Here is a 17500-nt window from a genome sequence, read left to right on the forward strand (position 1 = left end):
CCGCAAGTTTGTACATATTTCACTCCCCCTACCCTATCAGTTTCCACCCTCCTCCTTCTCTCTCTCTCTCTCTCTCTCTCTCTCTCTCTCTCTCTCTCTCTCCCTCTTTATCTCTGGTTTCTTCGCCTTGGAGGACAGAACTCACCCTATAAAAGAGAGAAAGAGAGCACGCAAGATACGGGGGGTGAGAGCGAAAGCAGAAGGGTGGAAATGTAGGAGGGGATAGCAGAGACGTTATTATTTATATACGCCATTATATATCAGACCGAGTCGTTGGAATATTGTTCAAGACATCTCGCGCATACATTACGCGAAGGAAAAAGAGAGAGAAAAAGAGAAAGAGACAGAGAAAGAGAGAGAGAGAGAGAGAAAGAGATAGAGAAAGTAGATGGGGAGTAACAGCGGGGCTTTTATTACCGCGACCACTTATTTGTTAACATAATATACACATTACGGCTGGCTCCACGTAGCACGCGCCGCCATCCTACCTAACCATTCGACGTATAGCTCTTTTTCGTGTATCAGTGTGACTGTGTTGAAGTACATACGCATGTACTTGTGCCCGGCTACGGGACATGGGGGTGGCTTTTAGACACGGTGGACGACTTTTCGTGATTTCATCCCCTCGTTTCGTTCTCCCAAACAAGAATCCGTTTAAACATCCAACTTAAATATTACTTCCTTTTTTATTGTCGTCTTACGATTTAGTAATTATTTATATGTTATTTATGAAAGAATTTTAATTGTCATTTAATTGAAATTGAAATAAAAGGATAATTATTCTTAATTGATTATTATGCCTATAATGCGAAATAATGATCGTTTCGGAATATTCTTCTTTTGAATCGGTGTAACTTTGAACGAACGTTGACCAAAAGAAATTCGTATGTCGAGTACGCGAATGGACCCTTTTGAAGAGTACCAAACGATATATATATATATATATATATATATATATATATAATGTATATGTATATGTACACATATAATATGTAGGTATATCCATGGAATGTAGGCGCGCACTTGAGATTCCGGGCTGAAAGGCAAAGCCGTGCTGGTAAGCCGCTTTGTAGCCTTAACCGTGGCCGCTTAAGAGGGTGGAAGTATATTATGGGCAATATTACGGATGAATGCTGGCCAACGCGAGAAACAGCCACTTTAGGCGATAATCTTGTTACCCTATGTGCTCTCTCTTTCTCTTTCTCTCTCTCTCTCTCCCTCTCTCTCTCTCTCTCTCTCTCTCTCTCTCTCTCTCTCTCTCTCTGTGTCTCTTTTCTTTATCTCGTCTAACATGATTTTATTCTCATTTATACTAATATTAGTGAATCAGAATGGATCTAATACAATCGATATATTCGTATTTAAAGATTATTTTTATACCTAAAGACAAAGAAATTCAAAAAGAAAAATTTACGATCGATCGAATCTAATTCTCTTGTTAATGTAAAAGGGGCAGAAGAGATAATGGAATGGAAGAATGAAAAAAAAAAAAAAGAATTCATGAATCTTATTTTGAATGAAAAAGGGGTGTCCTCTAGTAATCGATTAACGCGCCGATACGATACGGCAATAACGTTTACATGCGATTCTCGTTAACTCCGATCGAACCCTTTTTTTTCTCTCTCTCTCTCTCTCTCTCTCCTTTTTTACAAAGAGGAGGAGAACGCGTGTAAAGACGATCGTATTTGGCTTTTAAATTTTCTCCTGACCTATATACATAAATCGTACCTATCTACGGTTACGTAATAACTGGTCCGTGTAGACCAAGGTAAAGGATGTAAGATGTGTGTGCAAGAGAAAGAAAGAAAGAGAAAAAGAGAGAGAGAGACAATCTAGGGTGCTCACATATAATATAACGGGACGTATATAAATTTCGATCGTAAAGATGTCCGTAGTCTTGTAGAAAACGGGGTGAAAATGGGCCGGAACCGCTTGGCGGCTTTTTCCTTCCGTCGGTGCTTCTCTTCTCCATCGTGCGACACGTCCTAAGGCATCATTGTTTGTCGCGATTTACGACTTTTCCCTAGCTCATGCCCTCCCCGTTTTGAACGTTCAGCTTCCCGACGAGAAGACGTCTCCATTCGCACATGATACGGCTTGATGCATGGGATAAACAGACAGGACATCAAAAGAATGGAAAAACGAAAGAAAGAAAAGAACGAAAGAAAGAAAAGAAAGAAAGAAAGAAAGAAAGAAAAAGAAAGAAAATAAAGGAAAACCATGTGGTGACCGTTTGCGGATTATTATTTCTTATAATGGATGATGCTAAAGTATCGTGGGGCGGGAGGACTGTAAGAGGGGAGAAGGAAATATAAAATGTTAATCGATTTTTTACAAAATTCCACGTAAACTAGGTATTTTCTTTTATAATTCGGTATACGTTGGAATTTTCTTTAAAATATATACTTTACTCATTTCCTCGAATTATTGTAAAGTTGTTGAAATTAAAATAGCTTTCAATGGATTTGACTTATCGTTCGGATTCATACGAATTTTTTCTGGAATATGTATCGCAAGAGAAAGAGAGAGAGAGAGAGAGAGAGAGAGAGAGAGAGAAAGAGAGAGAGAGTTTCAGAGCACTTACCCCCTAGGCGAATTGAACGGTAAAAGGGTGCGCATCGAAATCGAGCCAATATTTATGTAACTAAATCGTATCGTCGTTTCGATGACGAAACTCTGTCCTCTTTAAAGGTAAACAAGTTTAAAAAAAAAAAAAAAAAAAAAAAAAACATTAACTTGCGAGTGAGGATTAAAAATCGAGGAGTAAAAAGAGTAAAAATTTAAGTGAGTGCGAGTGAGAGAAAGAGAAATAACAACGGAGAAAGAAAGAGAGAGAAACAGAGAGAGAGGGAGAGAGAGAAAGAAAAGAGATAGACAGAGAAACGTAATGAAAGGATAGTAAAGCTTTACGTTAAATATTCTTGCAAATGAATTTTACATGAAAATTAAAGCTCAGACTTAATCCTTTTGAAAAGTAAAAGCGGCGATACGGTTTAAGTTTATGTAAATTTCTGTGATCTGGCTTACTTGTTGCATCGACATAGACGAGAACTACTAAGTTACTATACCGTTGGTAGTAAAATATTCACTCCTTTCGGAATAATTTACGTGCCTCCTTTGGAATATCTTGGATTCGTTTACGTCGGCTTAACAGGTGTAACGAAAACCGGTGTAACGGGCTCTTACGTCTAAGCGAACTTGGCGACGTTTTGTCGTAGAGATTAGCTAGTTGCAAGGATTTAACAACCGTGCACCGTGGTAAAACGATCTAATCTTAGCTACGAACGATGCGTTCTTAATCTTTAAACTACGACTGTTTACAGTAAATCCATCATTATCTACAATTCAATTAATAGGAAATAGATAATAGATATTTCTAATAGAATATTTTTACAATTATTATTTATTAAGTTATATATATATATATATATATATATATATATATAATAAATAAAGTTATAATACCACAAGGGAATTAATTTTCATGTAATCCTTATCTACTCTACCCTAAAGTTAAAACGAAACACCCTCGATTTTATTATAGATATTTGGAAGTTACGATGGGATCATGGTGGGTGTGGATAAGAGGACATTTAAAGACAAGAAGGAAAGTAGTAGAGTGTTCGAAATAGAGGGAGAAACACAGAGAGAAAGAGAGAGAGAGAGAAAAAGAGTGAAGGAGGGAAGAAAAGTGGGGGGACGATCAGCCGACTGGAGGAAGGCTGAGGGTGGAGGCTGGGATGCGCTTCGAAAAGAGTGACTGGAGAGAAGCGAACGGTCGAGTGGAGGAAAGAAAGAGGGCTCGGTGAGAGGTGAGATGAAGGGAGTGGAAAGAATCTCGACGAGGGTAGGAGGACCAAGAAGTAATGTAGGAGGGACGAGAAGCGAGACATAAATGGAGGGAGTCGAAAGAGAGATAGTAAAAAAGAGAAAAAAAATAGAGAGAGAGAGAGAGAGAGAGAGAAAACGGGGGAGAGAAGAGGGGTACGGTGAGAGGCTGGTTCGGATGAGACATTAGGTTCAAGTTTTAACGACATTTTTCTTGCTTTCCAACTTTTCTAGCGAGAAAAAAGGATGCAGCCCGTGTGAATGTGCATCCCGGTGTGCATTCACGCTTCTCGGTGTTCGTAAAGTATGTACAGTTATGGCCGGGGGTACTGAGAAACTCCCAGTTTCCCTCTTTTTCGCTGTATCGCCTGAAAAGAGGGAACGAGAAAGAGAGAGAGAGAGAGAGAAGAGCGTTACGAGATTACAGTAAGCACCGTGAACTTTTTTCCACTTTGATCTCCATCAAGGATTCGCGTCTTTCCATCAGGAAAGAGAGCGAAAGTTCGCGTACTCGCATTTCACGAAAAATTTGTAAAAAAGAAAGGGAGAAAAAGAGACAGAGAGAGAGAGAGAGAGAGAGAGAGATCGTTGCTGCTTGGCCCGTTACAGAAAGCAAATTGTTTCTTATACTCTTTCGTTCGATTCTCTATCTCTCTGTCTCTCTCTCTCTCTCTCTCTCTTTCTCTCTTACAATTCGTTGAAAGAACGAAGACGACGACGAGGACGATGATGACGACAACGACGACAACGACGACGAGCATATTGATGGAAGAGGAAAAAGAGCGTCGCTATGAAAAGGGCAAGCGGAAGAAAGGAGGACGTCGAGAATTTAATTTCGCCTTATTAATTTCCTAGGCGTAAAGATTCTCGCAAGGATTTTTCACTTTTCTTTCTTTACGTTAAATCTTTTTTCTATTTCTTTTCTCTTTTTCTTTCTCATATATATATATATTTATATATATATATATATATATATATATATATATATATATATATACATATATATAAATTTTTTTTTCTTTCTTTCTTTCTTTTTTTTTTCTTTTTTTTTTTTTTTTTTTTTAAGATGAACATGCATCACCCATTAAATTCTCGACCGATCGAAAGGATCGTTCTTTAATTTTCTTAGTAATATCTACACAAAGAGATCTGTCGAAAAATTTCGAACGAAATGAATTCATTCGAATTTGTGTTTATTTATTTATTTATTTTTGTTTTTGTTTGTTCGTTAATGTTTTTTTTTTTTTTTTCTTTTTTTTTCTCCAGAATGGATCGGCTAATCAGAAAGGAGCGGCCGTAAGTGTTATTTTAGTTTATTTTTACACGTGATATCAACATGTTTTCTCTTCTTTTCTTTTTCTTATTCTTATTCTTATTCTTATTCTTTTTAGCCGACCTCGTCACATGGTTAATCCGTTGATACTTACTTATATACTTTCTTATTTCTCCAACGACGTAAACAACGACTACGACAACGACTACAACGACGACAACGACGACGACGACGACGAGACATCCACCTGTGATATTATCGCACGGGCCATTCGCAAAGTGCATCGAACCTACGAGTAATATCTTCTCTCTCACGTATGCGCCAACGGTCGGTTCCTCGTATATTATAGCATATAAGCTACAGAAGAGATAGCTAAAAAAAGAAATAGAACAAAACTCGCCGTTAGAAAATAGAATGTTATATAGAAATAGATAGATAGATAGATAGATAGATAGATAGATAGATAGATAGATAGAAAGAGAGGCACTGACAGAAATAGAGATAGATAGATAGATAGATAGATAGATAGATAGATAGATAGATAGATAGATAGATAGATAGATAGAGAGAGAGAGAGGGAGAGAGAGAGAGAGAGAGAGAGAGAGAACGCCGAGGAGGATGAGGAGAGAAAAAAACTGGAAAAAGTTTTTCACGAATAAAGAGAAACGAGTCGCGGGCGGCACTTGTGTCAATTGCCGGCGCTGTTAGCTTAACGTTTCTATTGTTCGTGAAAAGGAGCATGGGTCGAGTGCTATTTGCTTTCAGATCAGGACGGGCGCACTTCTAATTTCACTGAATAGACTGTATATATGTCCCTTTCCCTCCCTCCCTCCCTGCCCCCTTTTCACCCATCTCTCCTCCTCCGCTAACACTACCCACCCCCCCGCCCATCCGCAGTCCCATTACCCTCCCACACTCTTTCACCTTCTGCCCCTTCAGCGAGTCCAAAACCCACCACCACTCTCTTCTTCTCGTCGCGAATGCACGCGTAAAAAGAGAGAAAGAGAGAGAGAGAGAGAGAGAGAGAGAGAGAGAGAGAGAGAGAGAGAGAGAGAGAACGAGCTCACTTTGTGTCATCGTTGTAGCGACGTTGAGCGTGCTGCAAAACCACCTAATTGTGTCATTCTAGTAGCATTGTGTTCGTTGTAAAAAGGCTGCTGCTGTGTCATTCATTGTTTTATCTCGAGTAGGTACACCATGCTATAATCCGATACGGTTTCTCTCGTTCAAGTTTAGACACGCGGAAGCGTGAAACTTGTGTCATATTTCTTTGTTTGTTTGTTTGTTTTTTCTTTTTTTTTCTTTTTTTTTTTCTTTTTTTTTTTTTTTTTTTTTTTATTTCTGTTAGTGCTTGTTTGTTCGTTCGTTCGTTTTTCTTTTTGTTTTTCTTCTTCTGTCCTTTATTTTGTTTTTTTTCCTCGTTTTCTTCTCGCGCGTTAAACTCACATGGTAATGACAATTAATTAATTAATTAATTAATTAATTAATATAATTAATTATATAATTATATAATTATATAATTATATAATTATATAATTATATAATTAATTCATTAATTAATTATACATAATACGTACGATTATACATAGTACGTACGATGATTGTACGTGAAACGTAACTAATTTACGTTTAATATCTTATTGTCAGTTAATCAATGAAATATAATGTTAAAAGTTCTCAATCGTAATGTCAAATTACGATCGTTTCCTTCGACATTGATCATTTATGTTTAAATGATAAGTGTATAGATAAGTAAGTACTTACCTATATCCATGATCTTCGAGGAAAGGAAAATAAAAGAGATAGTTATACGAAAAGGGTTCTCTTCAATTTACCACCAAGGATGCGTGGAATATGCGACACAAGGGGTGTCGCTGACACGTATCTACGGAAAAGGAACGAGTAAATTCCATCGCAAAGTTTCTACGAGTTTACGTTAGTAAAGTGCTTCTCCTTCTCTCTCTCTCTCTCTCTCTCTCTCTCTCTCTCTCTCTCTCTCTCTCTTTCTCTCTCTTTTACCTTCTTCGACTATTTCTACATATCGAGTTGCATATCGTTGTAAGCGCAAACGAATCGTTTCCAAAGGTAAATTTCATCTACGAATAGGGAAGGATTATTTATCATTTGATTAGATGCTCATTCAGAGATTAATAAATAAATAAATAAAGAAATAAATAAAAAAGAAGAATGAACGTTATAATGTCTCGACAAATTTGTCGTATAACACCATTATCATTTACATTAACAAAAATATAGAAAAAAGGATTCTTCCCATAATCATGAGTTTCTCACATGTTGAAGATTCAACGAAGAAAGTAATTGTACATACACAGGATATATACCTATAGGTACACACATTTATATATATATACATATATATATGATCGCGAGAACGAATGGTATCGTTCGCAGCCCTCGACGCGACGCACAAGCTCGTCTCTCACAATGCGTTCTCGCAGTGTCACTCGTTTCGTATCCTCGCTTCCAACTCAGGATAGAAAGTCCTCTCTCTCTCTCTCTCTCTCTTTCTCTCTCTCTCTCTCTCTCCCTTTCTATGCTCGCCAAACCCTCTGCGTTAAATAGAAAACGTTCTTACGTCATTGCTGAGAGAAGGCGCGCTCACTCACGCGCTCGTATGTGTGTGTGTGTGTGTGTTATGCGTACGAGAAAAGGGCCGAAGGGACGCGACTACGAGATATGCATGCGTATATTTATCTCTCTCTCTCTCTCTCTCTTTCTCTCTCTCTCTCTTCTTCTCCGCTTCTCTAAGAGTCTTATTTGTCGTTCGTGCCTGAACAAATACTGCTCTTGCCACATGCCACGTATATACCGTGCACGCTTGGCTACGTACAAAACGCAAACATTTATTATCAATCGAATTAAAGAGTCTCTATCTCTCTCTCTTTCTCTGTCTTTCTCTTTCACTCTTTGTATCCGTATGTATGTATGTCATTTTTAAATAATTATGTAATCATCTCTCATATCAACTCGCATGGTTCCAAATACAAAGTATTTATATACAGGGGTTGTTGAATCGTATAATGAAATTGACAATACAAATCCTACTTGAAATTTCCATATCTTAAATTGAAATTAGAAAGTTTAAATTTTGGATGAATGGTTTAATATCGAACGTAATCGTTGTGATCGTTTTGATGATCGTCGCAATAAATTTTCATTAATCATTTACTTATATCAATAAATTTTTTCTAAGAAATTACGACACATATTATTCATAGAAATTTCTTCATATTTGTAGCGACACTTATTCGTTGATCGCAATAGAATGTTATTGCTGTGGATAAAATTCATGAGAAATTACGTCATCGTTTACGCACCTTATCGTCACTTTAATGAATAAAAACGATGATTCATGAGCATAATTTCATTGAAAGAAAAAAAAAAAAAAAATAAAAAGAAAAAAAATCTACGATAGGAAGACGATTAAGTTAAATGGACGATCGAAATTATGAATGATGAGAAAACGAATGATAACGAAAAAAAAAAAAAGAAAAAAAGAAAAAGAAAAAAGAAAGAAAAAAAATCGAACTCGTTTCTTAATCCTTAGAACTTTGATTTCCATTCGAAGAACGCGTAATTATTCACTTACGAGGTTAGGTGCTCGTTGACAAGACGAACCGTATTGCTCATCCACCCTTCATCCTTACCCTTCCTTCGTCATCCATTAGGGAGTACTTCGGTGGTGTGTTCACCCTCGCGCCACTCACCGCAAGAAGGTTAACAGCGATCCGACGTTTCACGGATGGCGGCGCACTGCCAGTCCGGATTACTATGATCCGAGTTATGATCCGAGCTATGATTCGTGTTATCGTCGCGGGTCCTTCCTCACGTCGTCGAACGTTTGTACGCTAATGGGACTGAAAGTCATTCGCCGACACGTGCCCGAGTAGTCTTTTCTGTTCTTTTTTGTTTTGTTTTTGTTTTTCTTCTTCTTTTGTTCTTTTTTTTTTTTTTTTTATTTTTTTGATGTATTCTCTCTTTCTTTTTTTGTCTTCTTTTTTTTGTTTTTGTTTGTTGCAATGTCGAGAGATCTCACGGGGCAGCAGTTAGTGAGCATCGAAGGAGAATATTGACGTCCCTATGAATACTTACACAGATTTATTATTTATTTATTTATTTTTTTTTCTGTTTCATAAGGATCCCTTCTCTATTCCGTAATGTATTTATCTATCTAATAATCGTAAAAATTTTCAAATGTATGTCGTAATAACAAATTTCTCAATATAATAATTGTCTCAATGATTTTTATATCTGAGAATATTTTAATTTAAAACAAAAATTATCCTAAATTCGATAGAAATTTCTATGTATGTATGTATGTATCTACTAGATAATAGAATTTTGTAAAAAGTTAGAGAGAGAGAGAGAGAGAGAGAGAGAATGAAAAAGATAGAGAGATCTCGCTATAGATTTCTTTAATACTTTTCGAACGATTATGATCCACACCCACGCGAAAGAACCTTGACAAGAAGCACGGTGTGTCTAGTGTGCTCCATAATATTGCACGTGCGCGCTAATCAGAATACGAATAAGCGTTATAAGCTGTAGTAGGGACGTTAGGCACGTGCATTCGACTCGAGAGATGCATTACGTACAATGGACGACGAAGAATGCGGAGCTGGGAGCCACGTCTTTCTAGATCGTCCGAGATATGCACATCTAAAGGATCTAGAACGACTTCTATTTTTGTCTCGGGATAAGCTCTAAACCTGGAACGTGTTCGTTGAATATTCGATCGGAATTATCATTATTATTATCATTATTATTATTATTATTACTATTATTATTATATTATTTTTATTATTATTAATATCATCATCGTCGTTACGATTGGATGACATTGTTTTGAAAACAAAAAAAAAGAAAAAAGAAAAAAAAAAGACATTGATCAAACTCAAGTAATAATTATAATTATATATAATAAATATAATTATATATTAATAAGTATAATAATAAATTTCATCGTATAATTTTTTTATTTTATTTAATCGTATTCAATGGCAATTTTATTGGAAAATAATTCGTCATTGAATTCTCTTTACGAATTATAGAAACTTGTTATAAGGACGTTCACTCGCAAATTAGCATCTGTCTCTCTCTCTCTCTCTCTCTCTCTCTCTCTCTCTCTCTCTCTCTCTCTTTCTCTCTCTGTCTCTCTCTCTCTTCTGTCTCTCTGTCTCTTATAGTCTACTCCGACGTGCCTCTATTTCGCGTGTACGGTATATCATATGCTGGACAATAGGCAGATAATGCCATTACGTCCCCGTTAACAGCCATAATATCGAGCGACAACGATGCCAGCATCGTCGACAACGGCGAATGATAAATGTCGCCGTTGAGGTGGAATGGCACACACTCGTGCATAGCAGCGTGAAAGAGAGAGAGAGAGAGAGAGAGAGAGAGAGAGAGAGAGGCAGGAGAGAGAGAAGATGGAGGGTGGAGAACAGAGTGTAACGTCTCGTGTGCGAGGAAACGAGACGACGATAGTCAAGAACGGAAACGACGAAGAGATAGTATGTATGTGTATGTATGTGTGTGCGTATTTGTGTATGTTCGTTTGTGTGTCAGAAAGAGAAAGAGAGGGATAAAGATGGAAAATTCGGTGGGAGAGAAAAAGTAGGTAAATACGAAGCAGTGGAGCGAACTAAATGCCACTAAACGGGGGAAACTGGGATAAAACATACGTTTCCGCTTTTCTCCCGTAATACATCATAAGCGAGCGAAAAGCAGTGGCCATTTTCTATGGGGACACGCATTGTTAGTCTTCTCTCTTTCTCTTTCTTTCTCTCTCTCTCTCTCTCTCTCTCTCTCTCTCTCTCTCTGTCTCTGTCTCTTTCTTTCTCCGGTCCCCTTCTTCCGTTTCCATCTCGTGTCTTTCATCTTTCTCTTTCTTTCTCTTTGGATAACGAATGGTTTGTATTCGTCATTTCGTGACACGCGTTCCCAAAAACGTTGCGTGACAGTTTAAGCGAATGAAAATGTTGCATTCGCATTGGTCTAGAAATTTCAAGTCACCCTGTACCTACCCTATATATTTTTTTCTTTTCTTCCTTTTTTCTTTCCATCGTTTCGTTTTCTTCCTTCTCTTCCTCCTTCTCTTTTTCTTCTTCTTCTTCTTCTTCTTCTTTTTCTTCATTTTAGCATTGTCAAAATTCGAAGACTCGTCGTCGTGAATGGGGGAGACAGACGAGCATCTCGACGAACCGTCATTGTTGCTGATACTTATGCTAAAACGTAGATATATTCATGCGGTAAAAAGTCGGAGAACCGCGGAGTACATTGATAGATACGAGGATCCGTTCTCTCGGATATTTCTTGTGTCTCTTTCTCTTTCTCTTTCTCTCTCTCTCTCTTCTCTCTCTCTCTTTTTCTCTCTTTTCTCTCTTTTTCTGTCTCTCTCTTTCTCTCTCTCTCTCTCTGTTCCTCTATTTTTCCTCAGTTTTCGTTGAATACACCTGGCGATAATTGGCCGCTGATTCGCGGCTAACGAATTCGTCGCATTTATTGGCGCAAACCCCGATACGTTTCTATCTACGTTCTTTCGTTACGGCAGATAAAGAATTTCCCACAGCACGTATTTGATTCTTTCTTTTACGTGTTCTGCAATCGGTTGTGTTTGAAAATCGTTGATATTTCTACGTTTCGTGAAAGAAGAAACTCCGCGCATCGCGTTCCTTCCGTTCGATCGACTAAACAAACGTGATAAATTATGCGGAAGCGTTTCGGCCGGCCTCGTAGAGTTCGTTCTCTCTCTCTCTCTCTCTCTCTCTCTCTCTCTTTTTCTCTGTCTCTCTGTCTCTCCTATTGTATATGCGTGTATATGTATGTAAATATACGTGTGTGAGAATGTTGACGACGACGACGATGACGACGAAGTGGAGAAGGAGAAGAATAAGGAGGTGGAGAAAGAAAAGGAGGTGGAGGAGGGGGAGAGGGAGGAGAACGACGACGACGACGACGACGACGACGACGACGACGACGACGACGACGACGAGGAGCAGATAGCGAAGAACGGCGATCGACAAAAACTGACGGTGGAACGAGCGGCCATTGTCGATCGCGAAGCGGAGACAGTAAACAGGCATTGTGTCGAGTACAATGTGTTACTCTGTTGGTGTTCGATTCCTTTACCTATCGAAATTCGTGTACCTACCTACCTGCTTTTCTCCTCCTTCCTTACTTCCTTTTCTATCTACATAGAGTAAGCTATCCAACAAGCCTAGCCCTTCCTCCAATTTTCGTTCACCGATCCTTATATAATACGCTTAAATGACTTCAATTTTTTTTCTCTCTTCTCTGTCTCTCTCTCTCTCTCTCTCTCTCTCTCTCTATCTATCTTTCTCTCTCTAGTTCTATCTCCGCCATTCGTTATTTTACACTTCACAAAATCAAAACATTACTATTTGATATAATAATTAACACGTTTTACAATATCTGTTATAATACGTAACGTGTCTCAAAACTATCTGAAAATATTTTTCTTTTCTTCTTTTCATTTTTTTTTTTTTTTGTTTAGCCATTGAACATTTTATTACTTTCTATATAAACGTGTAAAAAGCATTACAACTTTACATCTGTCCTTGTACTTAGAAAAATAATAATTTCTCGTTTCGCCGGTAATTAATATCTTCGGTTTATAAAATGGCCGTTCTTCCCTTCTCCGGGAAGCGAGTCGTGTTCTCGTCGTTGGACTCGTCTCGAGCGAGATGACGAAAAAAAAAAGGGTGAACAATGAGAAAGGGCGCGAGAGAGAGAGAAAGAGAGAGAGAGAGAGAGAGAAAGAAAGAGAGAAAGAGAGAAAAAGAAAAAAGAGAAAGAGCGTAGCGCTGGGCTACGAGCCACTAATTATAAATCCATTGTATCGCTCGTTTTTTACCGGGCGTCTCCCGCCTACTTCGGTGGTGAGAATCATGCGCGCACGCGCACCACGGAAGAGAAGCCGAGAATGAGAGAGACAGAGTGAGAGAGGGAGAGAGCTAGAGAGAGAGAGAGAGAGAGAGAGAGAGAGAAAGGGAGAGAGGGAGATCCCATTCTCTTCAGCGCCCGGTAGCCGCCGTAATGCCGCCATTGTTCCAACATTGTCGCGACATTGTCGCGCGATAACGTGCGAAAACAAAACCCATCCGCAAAGGTTCTGCCTCCGCGTAACAAGCCGTCTTTGTCTTCGCTCAGCTTCCTTTCTTCTTCTTCTTCTTCTTCTTCTTCTTCTTCTTCCTCCTCTTTTTCTTTTTCTTCGTTGTCGTCGTTGTATCGTCGTCGTCGTTGTCGTCTATCTCAATCCGTCCTTTCCTCTTTCTTTCTTTTCCTTTTTCTCTATTTTTCTTTCCTATTTTTTTCATTTCTTTTTTTTTTCTTTTTTTTTGATTCTCTCTCTCTCTCTCTCTCTCTCTTTCTTTCTCCCTTTCTTTTTGTTTTTATTTTTTTTTATTTATCCTTTCGTCGGCGAATCCCTCGAATTCGTGCTGATGGATAAAGGGACAACAACAGAAGAGGAGAATGAGAGTGGTCTATCGGATTGTCGATATTTTCGGTTACTCAGGATTAGAGAGGAGAGAGAGAGAAGGGGAGAGAGAGAGAGAGAGTAGGGGAGAGAGAGAGAGAGAGAGAGAGAGAAAAGCGAGGAACATCGGTAAACGTCGGTCGTTGGCATTAACGTGGAGCTGGAGGAGTTGGAGGAGGAGTAGAGAGGTAGTAGTCCAACGTCGCTATCGGCCCGATAACGAGTTAGCGTTCGTAGTGTTGTATGCTTGGCTTCAATGTGCCACGACAATGTAGCCAACGTTCAGGCATTCAGCGGTAGACAATACGGCGAACATAATGTCATAATGGAGCGGGGTGCTCGGCAGGACCTACCAAGAACGGGAATGGAGAGAGAATGGACGGGGCATTGAGTGAGACGGAGAAGGGTATATGCGCACGCACGCGCACTAAAGCAATAGGGTTAAAAAGCGTTTCAGCGAGAAGAATCTGAATAAAATATAAGAGAGTGGGAAAGGAAGAGGGAAAGAGAGAGAGAGAGAGAGAGAGAGAGAGAGAGAGAGAAGGAAAAAAAAATAAAATGTGATATAAGAGGAAAAAAAATGAAAGAGCCGTCCTATCTGATATATTTCCTTCGTGAGAAATTCGTTTACGTGATAATAAAAGTAAAAGATGCGAAATGCGAATAAAATTGGATATTATTTATCATCGGAGAAAAGAATTAAAAATTTTCTTATCTTGAAAAAAATACGAGGAAGATTTTTTAAAAATCGAGAGAGAGAAAGAGAAGAAAAACAAATACACAACATACAGCACACACACATACACACATACACACACACACACACACATATATATGTGTGTATAAATAATAACGATTATGAAATAGAGAACTCAGAGAAAATTCTGACAACAATGTTGTTGGTTGACTCGGCCGAGAAAGTAGGTAAATTAAGTTTCATTAACGCATCCATGATTAAAAACACTCACCCTACGGCTACGACTATAATCGAGGACGATGGAAAGCGGATGGATTCTGGAATGGGGGGAGGGGAGGCAGGCTGAGAACAATGGACGTCTCTATACTCCGACACGAGGGTGAAACTTGAACTTTAGGAGGAGATTCATCGGTTCGGATTGATTGTCCTGGCTTGCAGTATCTCGTCTCGTTCGAATCCCCGATAAACATCCCTTCTTGTCGTACAGTTCTATTTTCTTTTTCTTTCGTTTACGCGTCTATAATGTAATTGTATCGAATAAGAGAAAAACGAAGATCCGTTAGCGAACGTCAATCGGCATACAATCGTATTGTTTCGTTCTAAAGATTCCAATTCTCTCATTCTTTCAATCTTTCTCTCTTTCACTTTCCCTCTTTCTCTCTCTCTCTTTCTTTCTTTCACTCTCTCGCATACCCACATACTATCTTTCTCTTAACACGTTGAGGCAAATAGACCAATATCACTTTATAAACGAACGAAGAATTATAATAATAATGAAAGAAGAATATTGCGTATTAGAAAATAAAGAAAATTAGTAATCGATGAAGAAGCTCATTTCTTCAGAACTAATTCTCTTTATTATTATTCAACCATTGTTCGTAATACCTCTCACTCTTTAGCGAACCGATAAGAGGGTTGTAGCCGACCGTTGGCAGGCGAGCTGTGCAAGATGGAGAGAGAGAGAGAGAGAGAGAGAGAAAAAAAGGGTATTAATGATCAGTTCGATAGGATCGGATCGTCGTCGATAAGAGATCGTTCGTCGAGGCAAGAAAAGGAGAACGAAAGCATCGGGAGGAAAAGAACTTTGTCGAGTAGGACGACGTTCCATAATCGCGAACGATGCCGAAGGGGCTGGTTATATAGTTGAGTGTTGTGGGGTATAAATGGGGGATGATTAAAATAACGAGACTGCAAGGAGGGTGTCCTCCAGAGATCCCCTTAGCAGTCGTCGTAGTCGCACGAGAACGGAGGGGAGATAGAGCGGGACGAAGGCGGTACGGATCGAGCTGTTACTGCTGCTGGAGAAGGAGAAGGAGAAGGAGGAGGAGGAGAAGGCGTAGGCGTAGGAGGAGATGGAGATGAAGGGTGGAGGATATTGTGCTGAAACAATGTGGCGCCCGACGCCCCTGTTGGTGGTGGTACCTCGTACCGGCAAGCACGACATCAATCGACGTCCCTGTACCAACTCTCTCTCTCTCTCTCTCTCTCTGTCTTTCTCTCTCTCTCTCTCTCTAAAAGCTTGCCTTGCAACATACAGCCAGGAAGAGAATTAGGGCTTGTTGGATAAGGCGACTATGTTTGATGGATCTAGGAAGCACAGGAATGAGGCCAGTTAAAATTATGATGCTTACGTATTACATAGTTCTTAAAGGATGACATTCGACGAATCCTTTGAATTTTTATCTCATTCCTCACGATTTAGAGTAAAGATGTCTAGATATTTAAGAATCAAAGAATCTGGGTCACACATTAACTTCTATTAATAAAAAAAAAAAAATATATATATATATATGTGAGTGTATGTGTATATGTATGATTAATAAAACAAGATTAGATTCTTTTCTCATATATACCCCACTCTTCTCCCAATGGTTTCCTTTTCCCTCGTCCCAATAAATTTTCAATGTTCATCATTGAACGATATTCTTTTGATAGAAAATTAGATAGATTTTTTTTTTTGCTCGATACGGATAACATTCGCGAAACGTCTCATTACGTACGATGAAACGAATGGGATCTTGTTACGATTACGCGAGGGTAAAAAAATCATTCTCGACATTCTCAACCTCTCAACGTCTTCCCTTCGTCGTTGGTAGTGTAAGTCGCCGCGTTGACGCTCTTTGCCCGGCAACAGAATGCGCTTTCGACTTAACCAACCAACGTTATACTCTTTTTTCTTTTTTTTTCCTTTTCTTCTTCTTCCTCCTCCTCCTCCTCCACCTCCTCCTCCTCCTCCTCTTCCTCTTCCTCCTCGTCGAAAGCTCGATAGGAAAGGGTGGTGGTGATGGTGGTATGGTGTGGTGGTGCAACGGGAGTCGGCCAGGCTGTTTGAAGGAAGAGGGAAGAAGAGAAGGTTGGATAGGACGGGGTGAGAAGAGGGTGGGAGGGAGGGAGGGAGGGTAGAGGGGTACGAGGAGAAGGAGGAGGAGGAGGGGGGGGCGTTGTAGCGCGGGGAAATAATTTAAAAGCTGAATTGAATTTTTCGTCCTCGGAGTCTTTCGTTCGGGCATTGGGAGGCGGACAATGGCTCAATAGCGATGTATCAAGGAAAGTCGACTCGCGGGAGAGGCTAGCATTGTATCGGCCTTTCCTCTTGCCTACCCCCGCTTTGCCTTCTCTAGACACATACACAGACAGAATATATGTACGCTTGAGAGCACGATCGTGCGCGCGTGAGTCGCTTGAAAAGTCCTTCTCTATGGCCGGCTGGTCCATCGGAGTTCTCTCTTTCTCTATATAAGTATATATATATATGTATATATATATATATATGTGTGTATTTGTGTACATACCGATATAATTATATACATCTATCTATTTCTGTCTCTTCTCTCTCTTTCTCTCTCTCTTTAAATATATATATATATATATATATATATATATATATATATATATATGTATTCGTTTCGAAATAAAACTTGTTTTTTGTTTCTTGATCGTTCATCGCGGTCGAATGAATAATAATAATAAAAATAAAAAAAAAAAAAGAAAAGAAAAAGAAAAGAAAAAGAAAGAATGAAAAAGACGAATAGAAAAAAAAAAGGAAAAAGGAAATTCATTAATATACACTTTCATAATGAGAAACATTGGAAAATCGAAACTTCCACGGAAATGCTACGTTGTTGACGCGTTATTACTCACTACGTTCTTCCCTCCGTTTGATTTCGATCTTGCGTGTTGG

The 17500-nt window shown here is 38.9% G+C and overlaps 1 protein-coding gene and 1 long non-coding RNA gene across 2 annotated transcripts in view; one reads left to right on the forward strand and one right to left on the reverse strand.

Annotated features, from left to right (window-relative positions):
• The window catches only part of LOC146872835 (uncharacterized), a 13698-nt gene extending 1883 nt beyond the window's left edge, over window positions 1–11815 (reverse strand). The window contains exons 1-2 of the long non-coding RNA XR_014982391.1: window positions 11149–11815; window positions 5256–5473 (exon numbers count right to left, since the gene is read on the reverse strand). This is a non-coding gene — a long non-coding RNA (uncharacterized LOC146872835). The remainder of the gene's footprint in view (window positions 1–5255; window positions 5474–11148) is intronic.
• Pex1 (peroxisomal biogenesis factor 1) overlaps window positions 1–17500 on the forward strand; it is a 70908-nt gene that overhangs the window by 48992 nt on the left and 4416 nt on the right. The window lies entirely within an intron of this gene.

The sequence above is a fragment of the Vespa mandarinia genome, chromosome 8 (genome assembly GCF_050613455.1).
Source record: "Vespa mandarinia isolate Hongniang chromosome 8, ASM5061345v1, whole genome shotgun sequence".
NCBI lineage: Eukaryota > Metazoa > Arthropoda > Insecta > Hymenoptera > Vespidae > Vespa > Vespa mandarinia.